We start from the raw sequence: 15050 nt of genomic DNA on the forward strand, positions 1-15050 counted from the left end.
TGCAAATTGCTCCGAAATGTACTTGATCACACTCCACATTTACTCTAAAAACTTAAATCTGAAGCAGCACAGAGAAACAGAGCAGATAACTCACATGGCTGTGCTCAAAGCTCTGAACAGGGTCTAAATACTTATTGCTGAAGGCTGTTCCTAATGGTTTCTGTGCCGTTAAGGCAATCGGGTAAATAAAAACAGGACAGAACATTGAGTAAAGCATCCTTCAGTGCTGTCCAGTGACTCTGTTACAGCTAATAGGAAACAAATGAAATAAAGGACATAGCCTCTCTTTGGAATCACAGCCGTAACTGCCTTGGCTCCGTAAGGGCAGACCGAGAGAGACTGTCATTTTAATGCAGCACGTTTGCACAGAACTAGCAAACGAGGAGGTGACTAAGACATGACAGTGTGTCTGAGGCGGTTGTTGTTTTAAAAAACAAAACAAAAAATCACAACCAAAAAAGCCCACCAAACCAAACAAAAAAAAAAAAACCACCCCAGAACAACACACAGCCTTTTATTCTCCCTCGTGAATTCTTGGAATAGGCACAAGAACCACAGAGTTCTGCCCTCAAACTAAAAGTGGCAAATTCCAGCAAGCTGAAGCGGCCAACAACACAGCAAGACTGACAAACATTGGAATTATTTCTCAATGGTCAATAAACACCCCTCGTATCCTAATTAATAGAATACCTATAGAAACGTTTAGATTATTACTAAAGCCTGGAAGGACAGCATTTCTAGTAATCTGGGCCCTAGACCAATACTCAGTGTCAGGAGACACCTGTAAGCTGTTTATCCTTTCTACTGAACTGCTGTTACTGCTGCCTTTCAGAGAAAGGTGTTTCTGGATCCGACCCCCAAATCAATTCCCAGCTAGCAGTTTTCACTGATTAAATAAAAAAAAGTATAGGAGGGTCACCCCCCCAGGCAAATGAGCATCTAAGTTCTGAACTGAGGACTGATTCGTTGTATGAACATCTCTGTATACTCCCCAAATCCAAACTGGCAACAAAAATTCTGGTTTGCTTTGGCATACGCAAAGTGTTTTCAGCTGCCCTCCCAGGTTGCTTAATACTCTTCAAGCCAAAACACACACCTCTTCAGGTTTTGTGGGGGTGGGGTTTGTTTGTTTGTTTTGCTTTTTAACTGAACATCATTTGAGCTGAGCACCATGTAGTGTTCCTGAAGTGATACTTATCAATCATTAGCCTCTAGCCTCAAAATGGGAACAGGAAGTGATTTGATAAATGAATTGTAAAGGCAAACCAGCTCATTTCGTCATGACTTGTGGAAATGCATCTGTATCCTGTGCTGACGTGCTATTTTGTTTTGCTGCAAACCCCACAAGTCTGCATCTGGAGAGGACAACATATTAGTCACCACCAGTGTCCTTACACAGCCTCTTTACAGCCTCACTGCCTGAAACTGCCGGCGTGCTCTTGCCTTTTCCTGGCTTCAGTTTACCTGTTACCCACTACTGTTGCTCCACTGAGATTACCTGTCAAACTCCAGATTTACATACAAGCCCTGATCATCACCTACGATAGAAAAAACATCCATCCATAAAAGAAGGGCTCAGTAAGAGACTGAAGGAGCCTGGGAACCATCACAAAAAGGCACAGTCCTGTAAAGTAACGTTGCCTGGGAGGCTGAAAGCAGAAGGCTGCTTTAGAACACCACGGTGTGTGGTGTGTATGTGCAGAATACACGACTACGCTGCATTTGCTTTCTTATAGCTCTTCCTAATACCTTGCACATGTATAGACTGGCATGACTGATACAGATCTATTTCAAGACACCTCATGTCAGGATGGCCAGGTGTCCAGCTCTTGGTGGACATCTACAGTGACACATGCCTCACCCCTTGTGCAGACAAGGGCATCTCCTCCAAAGAAGCAAGGCTCGAAAATCAAGACCTCACACAACCTATATGCCTTGATAATCTGCACAACCCTGAAAAGAAAGGTAGGACTGAGGCGGGCGATGGATAGGTGGTGGTGCCAGAGGCTGAACAACTAGGGAAGGAAGGTCTCTGGGTAAATCTCCTATTTTACCCGCCTAAAGCATGCCAGTGAAGCATGCCAATGAATGACAGAACTATCTGTGCGGGGTCTGGTCTGCTTTGTTCAGCTGTGGGTTAATTAAAACTCACGTTACGGCAGTGTGGTTAATACCTATCTTTTCTTAAAGAAGAGGTAATAAAGGACCATGGAATAAGTCACAAAGCAAATCAAAGGGATGGCTGGGAAAGGGAGAACCAAATCCTCTGCTCGGCACTTTTACCGCTGCTTCTTACTTGCCCTATCTGCCTGCTCCTATAGTGAAAGGAGCAGCGGTGAGGGACACCTTGGTCGGCCTCAACTCAATATGAGAAGATACTAGGATGAACCACAGGGTAGGGGAATGGGACACCAAAACAAATGTACAAGCACCTAAAAAGTAATGCAGCACTAGAAAACAGTCACAAATTATTTTTTTTTCCCCCAAGAGCCAGCAGTGGCACACCATTCCAATTCCTTTAAGAGGATAACTGGATCAGGGAAGTAGAGGGAAGTAGGGGATGGGCTGTATCCTAACCTTTTTAAAGCCTAAAACCCTATTCCATGCAACTGTCCTATAAGCAAACAAGGGAAATACTGTCATGGAGCCTTCCCTGGAGAGAGGCTCATTCCTCTAAGCAGCTTGTCCCATCTGTCAGCCTACCAGGATTCAGCGATTGGGCAGCAAACTCAAAAACAGATAAGCCAGCATTGTAGCCAATTACTATTAATTTAATACAATGCATACTGCAAACAATTTAATCTAACACAGTCCGATTAGACCTGTCGTTATCTCAACCCTTCGATGCCCCACGTTGGGCTCCAAAAAATAGACTGTCGTGGTTTAACCACGGCTGGCAACCAAACACCACCCAGCCGCTCGCTCACCCCCACCCACCCACCACCCGGAGAGGTGGGGAGGAGAATCAGAAAGGCATGCAAACCTCGAGGGTTGAGGTAAGAACAATTTAATAATTTAAACAGAATAAAGAGATAAGGACAACAGTGGTAACAGTAAGAACAATTAGGACGGAGAGGTGGGCAGAAACGGGTAAAATCCAAAGGAAGGGAAAAGGAAAAAAACAAACCACCAAGACCAAGCCACGCACAGTACAACTGCTCACCACCTGCTGACCGATGCCCAGCCAGTCCCCGACCAACGATATCCCCCCAGCTAACCCTCCAAGTTTCTATACCGAGCATGACGTCCCATGGCATGGAATACCTCTTTGGCTGCTTCAGGGCAGCTGTCCTGGCTGTGTCCCCTCCCAGTGTCCTGTGCCCCCCCCAGCCCTCTGGTTGGCAGGGCCCAAGGAACCCACAAGTCCTTGACTTAGTATAAACATCACCCAGCAATAATAACTAAAAACAATCAGTGTGGTTAGCAGCATTGTTCTCACATCACAGCCAAAACACAGCACTTGACTACCCACCAAGAAGAAAATTAACTCCATCCCAGCTGAAACCAGGACAGTCGGCCTCCTAGGGTTTAAAGATGCAACCAGTCAAGTTTTGCCAGAACAGCTGCTTGATTTCTAGTAGGAAAAGCCCGTTCAGTCGGCAGCTTTGCTCCTGAAATGCAGCCACGAGTCCTTGTCGCAGTTTCAGAGGGACTAGGCCAGGGGTCCTCACACGTTTTAACCAGAGGGCCGGCACGCGCGTGAAGTGGCAGGCAGTCATCTGCGGCTGCCTGGTTTCCCCCCCCCAGCCCCCGACGGGGGGCCTGTAAATACCGGGGCCCGGACTGAGGACCCTGGGGGGCCGTATCCGGCCACAGGCCGTAGTTTGAGGACCCCTGGACTAGGCAAAGACTTGCCTTGCAAAAGTACCGACTACAACAAACAGGAGCTTGCCTCATCTGCCAGCTATCCGTAATAGGTTGGCATCCTTTAAGCTCTTCAAGAGTTTGTGGTGTTTAAAACGCTCTGAAATCAGCCATCCCTTGTTCCCATTGTTACAAATTTGCTAATAAGTTAAGATTGATTGACTTTATTTGATTTTATAATTTTAATAGAAATATAGAGGGATAAGAAATATATTTTAATGAAACTTATACTTGCACAGTAAAAGCTGTTATGAAATCCTTTGTACAGTCCCGTACCAAGGCCAGAAGAATGGGCTAGAATCATTGTTTAAAATTTAGGTAACAAATTTAGGGTTTGAAAGGTTTCTTTGTATTTGACTAGTCTTCTGTATGTAGAAAGTGTATTGAAATGTCAGAATATGAGATTAATGGGAACTGGGGAGAGTCAACCGGAACAGCTTGTAGTTACCTGCCAAGAAACCGTGAACTTTAGTAAAAGGTAATTCCGGCAGGGGGAGATCGCGACCACCGACTCATATACCACCTACCCAAATGGTACCCCAGACCCATTTCTGGACCTTTCTGAACTTTACTGCGCAGAATCGAATATGGGAGGAGAATATGTTAATGACTTTCCGGAAATATTATGTTTCTGCATGAATACTTAATGAATATGTATGAATAAGTTCTATATATGGTGTCTGATTTTGAAACTTGGTGCGTGTTGACTGTGAGAGGACTCACTCGCGCACCCGGCCGTCAATAAAGACATGTCTGCTTATCTACATCGCATTGGTGTCGATAAGTTCTTCACTCCGAGATTTCGGTAACACCATGAACCTCATAGTGGCCACACATGGCAGTGGCATTACAGTCAGAATTCAAGTACCAAAACCATGGCAAAGCTGTGCCTTGCCAAGTGACTTCCAAAGCAGGCTCTCGAGCCTTTCAACAAGACAGTCAAGTCTGGAGTCCCAAGGGAACTCTGTGCCAGCTCTGTCAGTGCGACTGAGCTCTCTGACCAAGCACACTGCCGTACAGAAAGGTAAGGGGGTTTAAACCTCAGGCCCATTTACAAACTAGAAAAATAATGCTACCTGACTGGACACGCTGGTTCAAGCGCCCAGCAGGCCTGGCTGCGTAACCACGAGGCACCAGCAATTCCTCGCGCTTGCCCTTTGGAATACTTTTTACAGAAAGACAGCAGCCGCGGGGGTGGGGGGGAATTTCCGCCGCCGGCTTTCTTTTTTGTCATGCCCGCTCGCAGGGGCTCAAGAGGCTCCTGAGCCGCCCCCCTGCGACAGCGTTACCGCAGGCCCCAAGGCAGCCCCTGCGGCCCCAGCCCGCTGCCACGGCCCCGGCCGGCGGCTGGGGGAAAGACAAAGCCCCGCGCAGAGCTGCGGCGGCTGCAGCGGCTGCCCGGGCACCCGGACGCGGCGGGGGGCGGCAGGGCGCCGCGGGCCGACCCCCCTCCCGGGCCCCGCCGCCGCTCCTCGCCTCCTCGCTGAGGTAGCGGCGCAGCTCCGAGTAAAAAAAAGGCAGCGCCGCGAGCAGCCCGCTGACCACCGCCACTGCCGGGGAGACGAGAACCGCCGGCAGCCCCGCCGCGCCCGGGCCGTCCTCCCGCCTCAGCCCGCCCGCCGCCGGCACCAGGCGCTCCCTGCCGCGGCCGAGCGCCGGCCCGCCACGTCCCCCCCGGCCGGCCGCTGCCCGACGGGGAGGCCCGGGCCCGCCCGCTCGCCCAGCGCGCCGCCGCACGGCCCGGCCCGAAAGCCTTCCAGGCTCCCGGGGAAGCCCCGCTCCGCCTCAGCCGCTCCGGGGCGCCGCGTGGCCGGAAATGAACCCGCCTTCCGGGGCCGGGCCGGGCCCGCCGCCGGCCACGGGCGTGCCCACGGCCCCGTGGGGTGTTGCCCCTGCGGCCCCCTGCCGCCCTCCCCCCCCGCTATAGCCCCTGTCTTGCGCCTCCAGCCCCCTTCCCCTCCCGGCCCCCCTCTGCCCACACCCCCACCCCCATCCCTCCCCAAAACTGTGCCTGCCCTGAGAGCCCCCCCCCCCCGCTCACTCCGTGCGCCCCCCACGCACCGCCCCCCTGCCCCCCCCGTGTCCCCCGCCCCCCTGCCTCCTCCGACCACCTGCCCCCCCCGCGCCCCCGTGCACCCCCGCCCACCTGCCCCCTCAGCCTTTACAGCCCCGGTTTGCTCCCTCATAGCGCCTATAGCCCCTCCTAACCCCTATAGCCCCCATCCTGTCCCCCCCGCCCCCTCACCACCTGCCTGCTCCAGAGGGGTGGGGCAGCCCCCCCTGGGCTGTTTGCTGCTGGGGAGGCACCGGGGGGGATCGCTCACTCGCCCCGCCCCCCCCCCCCCGCCCGGGACAGCGGTGCCGGGGGGGCTTGGGGGGTGTGTGTCAGTGCCGCCCCCGGCCCCCTTACCGTGTCCGGCGTCCTGGGCCCCCCCTTACCTGGGGAGGGGGCTCGACCTGGGCCCTCTATGGACTCACCAGCAGGAACTGGGAGTATAGAGGAATGGGCTGGGGGCACAGCTGCCCTATGGCCCCCCCAGCCCCATGGCCCCCCCACGGGCTCCCCCACGAGGCCCCTGTGCCTCCCATCCACGCCAGATGCCCCCCAAGCCCCCCCAGAGGACCTTGTGCCCTCCAACCAGCCCCCCAGCCGCTGCCAAGGCCCCTGCATAGTCACTGCACCCCCCAGCTCACCTAAAGGACCTAAGTCCCTTCCCAGCAACACTACTGCCCCCCCAGAGGCCCCTGTACCCCCCCACCTGCCCACCAAGTCCCTCCAGAGGCCCTTATGCCCCCCCCAGGCCCTCAAATAGCCTTATGCCCCCCCCAGAAGCCCCCAGGTCCCCTCACTAAGGCCCCTATGCCTCCCCAGACCCCCATGGGCTCCCCAAAACCCCCAGAGGCTCCTGTGCCCCCCCCCCGAGCCCCCTATCCCTTCCAAGCCCCCCCAGAGGCACCTGTGCCACGCCCCGAGGCCCCTATGCCTTCCTAGGGGCAGGGAAGACTCTATGGCCCCTCCAAGCCTCCCCAGAGGCCCCTATGCCCCCCCCTCCGGCACCAACAAGCACCACGGGCCCCCCCAGAGGAACTTGTGGCCCACAACCAGGCCCCAGGACACTTCTGTTTGTGGTTCTCACTTTGCCCTGGTAGCCATGTGAAGCACACCACAACAGTTGTGCTACCTACTTTCTGGGGTCAAATGGGGAAAAGCTGACATTTGCACTCGGCCGCAGCCAAAATGCTCCACGGCACCACCCATGCACAGCTCCACCAGAGAAGGTGCCAGGAAGGATTTCTGTTTGTGGTTCTCGCTTTGCCCTGGTAGCCATCTGAAGTTGCCTTCTCACCAGGAATAACCTCTGTGAGGAACGCGAGCTCCCGCAGAGATAACTCACCAATGTCCAGCTGGGAGACAGGTCTTCAAACCGCGTACACCTCTTCCTCACCTTGGAATCGCTCTTGGACCGTAGCAAAGGTCCCGAGTCCTGTGACCAGGACCCCTGCCCAGGAAAACGGCACAAAGGCTGACCACAGGGAAGAGCGAAACTCTATCACGTGCCAAATGCTTTCTCAGACTAGATCTGGGCATGCTTTCGCTCCTGGTTGACCACGAAGCTGGAATTGCTGCGATTCACAGCTCCACCGACGCTCAATAGCAGAGTCTCACCTGGGTCACCAGAAAATGATACCGTAAAGGCGGTCACGGTGAAAAACCCTCTCAGACCTGATGTGAAGTTTCAGAAGGCAGGCATTCTTTATGGCAGCGCTGGGAGCACGGGGGAGTGTCACCTCTGAGCACGCTCACCAAGTTACTCGAGGGTCCGCATTACATACAGCAGAGTACTTGCACGCTCATAGTGCATCACACACGCACACTCTACCGACTTGTCTCCTCTTGTGGCCAGAACTTCCCCGCTCAGAGGCTTTTTTGTGCATCACTCAAGAGAATGAAGTTCTTTTCCCCATCCGCTCTTTGTTCCGTGCCCTTCCCAAGGCTGACTCCCCAGATCAGTCATCCCTTTGTTCATCACTTCCAACAACTTTAGAGAGGTAGCTTAGCTAAACTTTGTGCCTAGATTTCTTTCACATAGAGCCAAACACGGTATTAGAGCTTGGAAACTGGGGAGTTTAGACATCTGGTCCCGTTGCTGAGCCAGCAACCTTCCCTGAACAGATTCCTTGGACAGAAAGGTATATACAGTGCTATCTATACAGTGCCATCAAAACCTTCCCCTACATACCATGGCTGTCCCTCAAACCCTTCCATCCAGCACCCCAGTCAGGCCTAAAAGCCTCCCCATTGCCCCCATCCCATTCCCAATTTCTTCCCTCAAGCCACCCCCCACCCCGCACCCCAGCTCATTTCTAAAATCCTCCCCCGTGCCTCTCGGACTGTCCCCAAACTATTTCCCCTGTGCCCCCAACCCCAGCAGTCCATCTATACAATCCTTCCCCCACCCCCCTCCTTTGCCCCCACAACCTTCCCCCTGTACCCCCATCCCACCCTGAGAACCTTCCTCAACACCCCAACCACCCCCCTCCGTCGGGCCCTGCAGTGATTCCACTTGCCCCCAGTCTGGCCCTAACATCCTTCCCCTCACTCCCGTCCTGTCCCTAAAGCCCTTCCCCCCAGACCCTCATGGCCATTCCTAGACTCCTTTCCCCCGACCCCACACTTTCTCCCGTCACTATTTCTCCCCAGCCCCTGCCGGTCATGCCCTACACTCCTTCCCACAGCCCCCCCCTCCACTCTGTCCCTAAAATCGTTCCCCTGCCCCCCGTCAGCCCCTAAAACCCTCCCTGGAACCCCCCTCTCACTACCTACAGGCCTCCCCCGACCCCCTCGGTCCGTCACTAAATCCATCCCCCCCCCCCGCCCCCCCAGGCCTGCTAGAGACTCCTTCCCCCCACCCCCCGGTCCGTCCCTGAAATCTCTCCCCCGGCCCCACGGTCTGTCCCCAACAGCCCCCCCGGCCCCAGCAGGGCTGGCTCTTTACCACCGCGGTGGGAAAGGCGCTCAGGTTCTGCCAAGCATCTCTGCAGCTGCTGCTGTTTGAGGTCACCCTCAGAGGGAGCGGAGGACAGGACAGCCAGTGCCACCAGGGCTCAGCTGCTGGGAGCCCCAGCTTGTGTGGCATCGGGTGGGCCTCCCGCCACGGCCCAGCACAGCCTGCAGGTCCCCTCCGTCGAAAAGTCACCTCCTCTGGGCCATGGCCGCTCTGACAGGGCTCTTCCCAAAGCAGCCAACTCTGTTCCTCATGCCTACCGTCAGGCACAGGGGACGCTCACCTGAGAGCAGCTCCTGGCTGCACTGTGAGGGGGGGGCGAGGCCCGGCAGGAGGCCTCATAGCCCTGGGCACAGGATCCCTCTGAATTCAGCTGTTCCATTGCCTCAGGCAGCCAACACAGAAAATGGTGCCGCAAGGCATGCGGTGCCACGGTTGGAAACTCCAGGGCCAAGCGAGAAGGGGGGAAACTGTCAGCCCGCTTGGTCCTTGATGTCAGAAAGAGCTTCCTTGCCTGGTTTCTTACACGTTGCAACTCTCAGCTACACCACACGCTTGAGGTTTTTCTAGGCTTCTCTCAGGGAAGGAAAAGGATGCCCAACTGCATGCATGCGTGTAATCACTAGAGCGTTTTGGAGTTTCAACTGTGAAAAATTACATTTCAAAAGAGAATCAAAATGACACCCATTACCACCCAAGGTTCACGCCAGATGTTCTCCATAAAGGAGGACAGAGAAAGGTGTGGCTACATCGCCCACAGAACGCTAGAATCATTTCAGCTAGCAGGCACCCTGGAAGGTCTCCCATGCCTCCTCATGTTCTAAACAGCCACAGTGAAGGAAAGGCTCCACGGAAGGAAAATCCTTTTCTCGTCACAGCTAGGGGTGCCACCGAGGCACTTCCTGGGTCCCAGTGTTACAGAAAGAAGTTTGAAGCACTCTCCTCCAGAACTGATTCTCTTCTAAGAACAACCAAAGGTCAGGGAAATGCACAAGTGGAAAGACGCCTGAGACAAAGACATAAATGCACATACACGTAACAGTTTACTATGAGCTTTGCTTCCTCAGGAAGCAATGTTCAAGTATCCTCATCAGTCTTCCTCCCCATCTTTATCCAATCTTCCCTATTTCTGTTTCAAACGTCTGTAGAAACCTATTTCAGTTTATTCTGAGAGGTTTGTTGTGCACCTCATTTCGTTCGTAGCATGGTCCTGCTGCCCTGCTAATATGTCAAAATGTCAAGAACCAACTCAGACGGAGCCCCCAGATGTCTGGCCAACAGCTAAACCACCTAAGGTCTGGCTTTTCTCACCAAAACAGCTACTCTCAGGACCAGGTCTTAAAAACGGAGGGCTTTAAAAACAAGTGGCTCATGTAGGTGCTCCTACGCCCCCCTGCCATGGGCAGGTTCCTCGTGAGACCAAGGTGCTGCGGGGTGGTGCAGCGCAAGCATTAGTTAAACCAGACCAAGTTTACGATGCAAAGGAAATGGTCAAAGTCCTCGGTCTGAATGGCAGAGAGGCACCTGGAAGTCAGCTAGAGGCAAGTTCAGGCCAGAGTGCCGGCTTGCTGCCAGCACCAGCCCAGGGCTCTCTCGAGCAAGTGCCAGGACACCCTGAGGACAGAGGTTGACTCCAATAACAGGCCCTGGGAGCAAGGGCAGCAGAGGCCCCAGCTGGTCAGCAGCTGGAGCGCCAGAGGCACGGGCAGAGGCCCAAGGCGTGGGCTCTGCTTGGCATGGAGAAGAAGGAGCACAGGGGCTCTCCAGCTCTGCCTGCCGGCATGGGCCTTGCCTGCACACGTCTTTCTCCCAGGATGGACCAGGCACAGACAGCCACTGGGGGAACGTGCTCAGCTTTTATTGCTCTCAGAACGTGTCCAGGGTGGAGCAGAGTCTGGCCCCACAATGTCCTCATGGCAGCTGAACGTGTTGGGCGCCGTCCATGCACCCATGCCTCGCGTGCCTCCCTGTGCCACAGCCTCTGGGTACCGCACAGGATCAGGGCCAGCTGCCATCTCTGGGGACCCTTTTGCCAGCACGGCGCTGCTGCTCTTGCTGTGGCCTGATGCAAGAAGGGCAGAACGCCTTGCGCAGAGCCCTGAGTGCCCTGCGGAAGAGGGAGGGCCGTCGCCGTCGAGCTGGGGCATGCGGGAGGGCAGCCATGCCTGTGGAAGGAAGACAAGTGTAGGCAGGGGGCTGGGCAGGTACCGGGCAAGATCCTGCCTGCTCCCCGCCACCGAGAGCTTTCCCCAAGGAGTGGTGGCCAGGGAACGGCCAGCCCCCATGCACGCAGTCCTTCTGCTTTGGCCTGGATGCACATTGCCGGGACGGCTGGGCTAAGCCTTCCCTTGCCGGGCCAGCGCTACACTCGGGGATGTACCTGGCTCATCCTCGGGCTCATCCCTGGCCTTGGAGCAGGGCCACGTGTTATCGCTCTGCTCAGGGGCTGGCTGCCCCTCCTGGAAACCACCACGGGGGTCCTGGAACAGCTCCAGGAATGAGGGGCTGGCCATAATGCTGTGGGTGGCGATGTCTTCCCCTTGGCACAGCTCTTTGCCACTGTCGTCTTCCCGCTTGTCCTCCTCTAGGGCTGAGTGCCCTGGCGCATCCTATAAAAACATGAACAGCCAAAGGAGATGTAAGCATCCGTTATTGGCTACCGGGGAAAGACAGGCGCTTAGGGACATGCTTTAGTGGTAGACTACGCAGTGCCGTGTGTCAGGTTGGTTAGGTTTATGGTCCCTGCAGCCAGAGGAGGGCTGTGTATCACCTCTGTGCTGGGAGGCCACTTGCACGTGGAGAGCAAGAGCACAGGCAGGGGATGGAGGGGATGTCAGCGGGCTGACACGGACAGCACCAGCCATCTCCCTGCTGCACATGGCCTGGACACTGCACCTGCCTGCAGTAGCTCGTGGTGCTCAGTGCTGGTCACGCGCCCCTGGCTCACCTGGTGCCAAGAGTCCCAGGACAAGGGAGACCACGTGGAATCTGTTTCATCTTCCCCTGCTCGGTCAAGGTGGGGTGCGGCAGCATCAGCCAGAGAGATCTGAGGCAGCAATGAAGCCAGATCTTCCTCGTGCGCTGCTGGGGAGAAAATGGCTGTGCTGGGCTCTCCTTGATGGTCTCCAGACATGGCAGAAGCCGTGTGTTCCCCATCCTCACATTCTTCTGGCACTAGAGTGGCTGAGTTGGGCTCTCTCTGATGCTCTCCAGGCAAGGAAGACTCACTGTCCTGAGATGCTGCAGGTGTTGTTGCTGCAGTCACCACATGCATGGTTTGTGCTGGGTCCCGCTGTTCTACCAGCTGCCTGTTGGGTCCCTGAGTCGCAGTCACAGCCTTGTGCAGGATCTCACTCACGTCCCACTGGTCTGTGTCCTGCAGAGGTGCGGCGCAGGCTGCGGGGCTGTGTGGAGCAGCCGCCTGGCTCTCTGCCTGGGCTGCTGTGGGCTGCTCACTGAGGAGAGGAGATTCCTGTGCCTTTGCCACCTCTTTTCCTACGAGAGTTAGAGGTGCACAGTGCCCCTCTTCCTCAGGAGCGGTTGCCAGGGAAACAGCTGCTGGCTCAGCATCCATGGGTTCCTCTGGGACAGGGGACATGCTCTGCAGGTCTCTAGCTGTGTCTTCTGCTGCCCCTCTGCCTACACTGCTCAGCCAGCAGGGTCCATCCTGGGGAACAGCGTGGGGGTCCTGGAAGAGCTCCAGGAATGAGGGGTTGACCCAGATGCTGTGAATGGTGATGTTCTTATCTTGGGACAGCTCTTTATCATAGTCATCTTCCCAATTGTCCTCCTCAGACATGAACCCTGGCACATCCTATAAAAACATGAACAGCCAAAGGAGATGTAAGCATCCGTTATTGGCTACCGGGGAAAGACAGGCGCTTAGGGACATGCTTTAGTGGTAGACTACGCAGTGCCGTGTGTCAGGTTGGTTAGGTTTATGGTCCCTGCAGCCAGAGGAGGGCTGTGTATCACCTCTGTGCTGGGAGGCCACTTGCACGTGGAGAGCAAGAGCACAGGCAGGGGATGGAGGGGATGTCAGCGGGCTGACACGGACAGCACCAGCCATCTCCCTGCTGCACATGGCCTGGACACTGCACCTGCCTGCAGTAGCTCGTGGTGCTCAGTGCTGGTCACGCGCCCCTGGCTCACCTGGTGCCAAGAGTCCCAGGACAAGGGAGACCACGTGGAATCTGTTTCATCTTCCCCTGCTCGGTCAAGGTGGGGTGCGGCAGCATCATCCAGAGAGATCTGAGGCAGCAATGAAGCCAGATCTTCCTCGTGCGCTGCTGGGGAGAAAATGGCTGTGCTGGGCTCTCCTTGATGGTCTCCAGACATGGCAGAAGCCGTGTGTTCCCCATCCTCACATTCTTCTGGCACTAGAGTGGCTGAGTTGGGCTCTCTCTGATGCTCTCCAGGCAAGGAAGACTCACTGTCCTGAGATGCTGCAGGTGTTGTTGCTGCAGTCACCACATGCATGGTTTGTGCTGGGTCCCGCTGTTCTACCAGCTGCCTGTTGGGTCCCTGAGTCGCAGTCACAGCCTTGTGCAGGATCTCACTCACGTCCCACTGGTCTGTGTCCTGCAGAGGTGCGGCGCAGGCTGCGGGGCTGTGTGGAGCAGCCGCCTGGCTCTCTGCCTGGGCTGCTGTGGGCTGCTCACTGAGGAGAGGAGATTCCTGTGCCTTTGCCACCTCTTTTCCTATGAGAGTTAGAGGTGCACAGTGCCCCTCTTCCTCAGGAGCGGTTGCCAGGGAAACAGCTGCTGGCTCAGCATCCATGGGTTCCTCTGGGACAGGGGACATGCTCTGCAGGTCTCTAGCTGTGTCTTCTGCTGCCCCTCTGCCTACACTGCTCAGCCAGCAGGGTCCATCCTGGGGAACAGCGTGGGGGTCCTGGAAGAGCTCCAGGAATGAGGGGTTGACCCAGATGCTGTGAATGGTGATGTTCTTATCTTGGGACAGCTCTTTATCATCGTCATCTTCCCAATTGTCCTCCTCAGACATGAACCCTGGCGCATCCTATAAAAACATGAACAGCCAAAGGAGATGTAAGCATCCGTTATTGGCTACCGGGGAAAGACAGGCGCTTAGGGACATGCTTTAGTGGTAGACTACGCAGTGCCGTGTGTCAGGTTGGTTAGGTTTATGGTCCCTGCAGCCAGAGGAGGGCTGTGTATCACCTCTGTGCTGGGAGGCCACTTGCACGTGGAGAGCAAGAGCACAGGCAGGGGATGGAGGGGATGTCAGCGGGCTGACACGGACAGCACCAGCCATCTCCCTGCTGCACATGGCCTGGACACTGCACCTGCCTGCAGTAGCTCGTGGTGCTCAGTGCTGGTCACGCGCCCCTGGCTCACCTGGTGCCAAGAGTCCCAGGACAAGGGAGACCACGTGGAATCTGTTTCATCTTCCCCTGCTCGGTCAAGGTGGGGTGCGGCAGCATCAGCCAGAGAGATCTGAGGCAGCAATGAAGCCAGATCTTCCTCGTGCGCTGCTGGGGAGAAAATGGCTGTGCTGGGCTCTCCTTGATGGTCTCCAGACATGGCAGAAGCCGTGTGTTCCCCATCCTCACATTCTTCTGGCACTAGAGTGGCTGAGTTGGGCTCTCTCTGATGCTCTCCAGGCAAGGAAGACTCACTGTCCTGAGATGCTGCAGGTGTTGTTGCTGCAGTCACCACATGCATGGTTTGTGCTGGGTCCCGCTGTTCTACCAGCTGCCTGTTGGGTCCCTGAGTCGCAGTCACAGCCTTGTGCAGGATCTCACTCACGTCCCACTGGTCTGTGTCCTGCAGAGGTGCGGCGCAGGCTGCGGGGCTGTGTGGAGCAGCCGCCTGGCTCTCTGCCTGGGCTGCTGTGGGCTGCTCACTGAGGAGAGGAGATTCCTGTGCCTTTGCCACCTCTTTTCCTACGAGAGTTAGAGGTGCACAGTGCCCCTCTTCCTCAGGAGTGGTTGCCAGGGAAACAGCTGCTGGCTCAGCATCCATGGGTTCCTCTGGGACAGGGGACATGCTCTGCAGGTCTCTAGCTGTGTCTTCAGCTGCCCCTCTGCCTACACTGCTCAGCCAGCAGGGTCCATCCTGGGGAACAGCGTGGGGGTCCTGGAAGAGCTCCAGGAATGAGGGGTTGACCCAGATGCTGTGAATGGTGATGTTCTTATCTTGGGACAGCTCTTTATCATCG

The sequence above is a fragment of the Falco punctatus genome, assembly GCF_963210335.1.
Source record: "Falco punctatus genome assembly, chromosome: 3".
NCBI classification, from domain to species: domain Eukaryota; kingdom Metazoa; phylum Chordata; class Aves; order Falconiformes; family Falconidae; genus Falco; species Falco punctatus.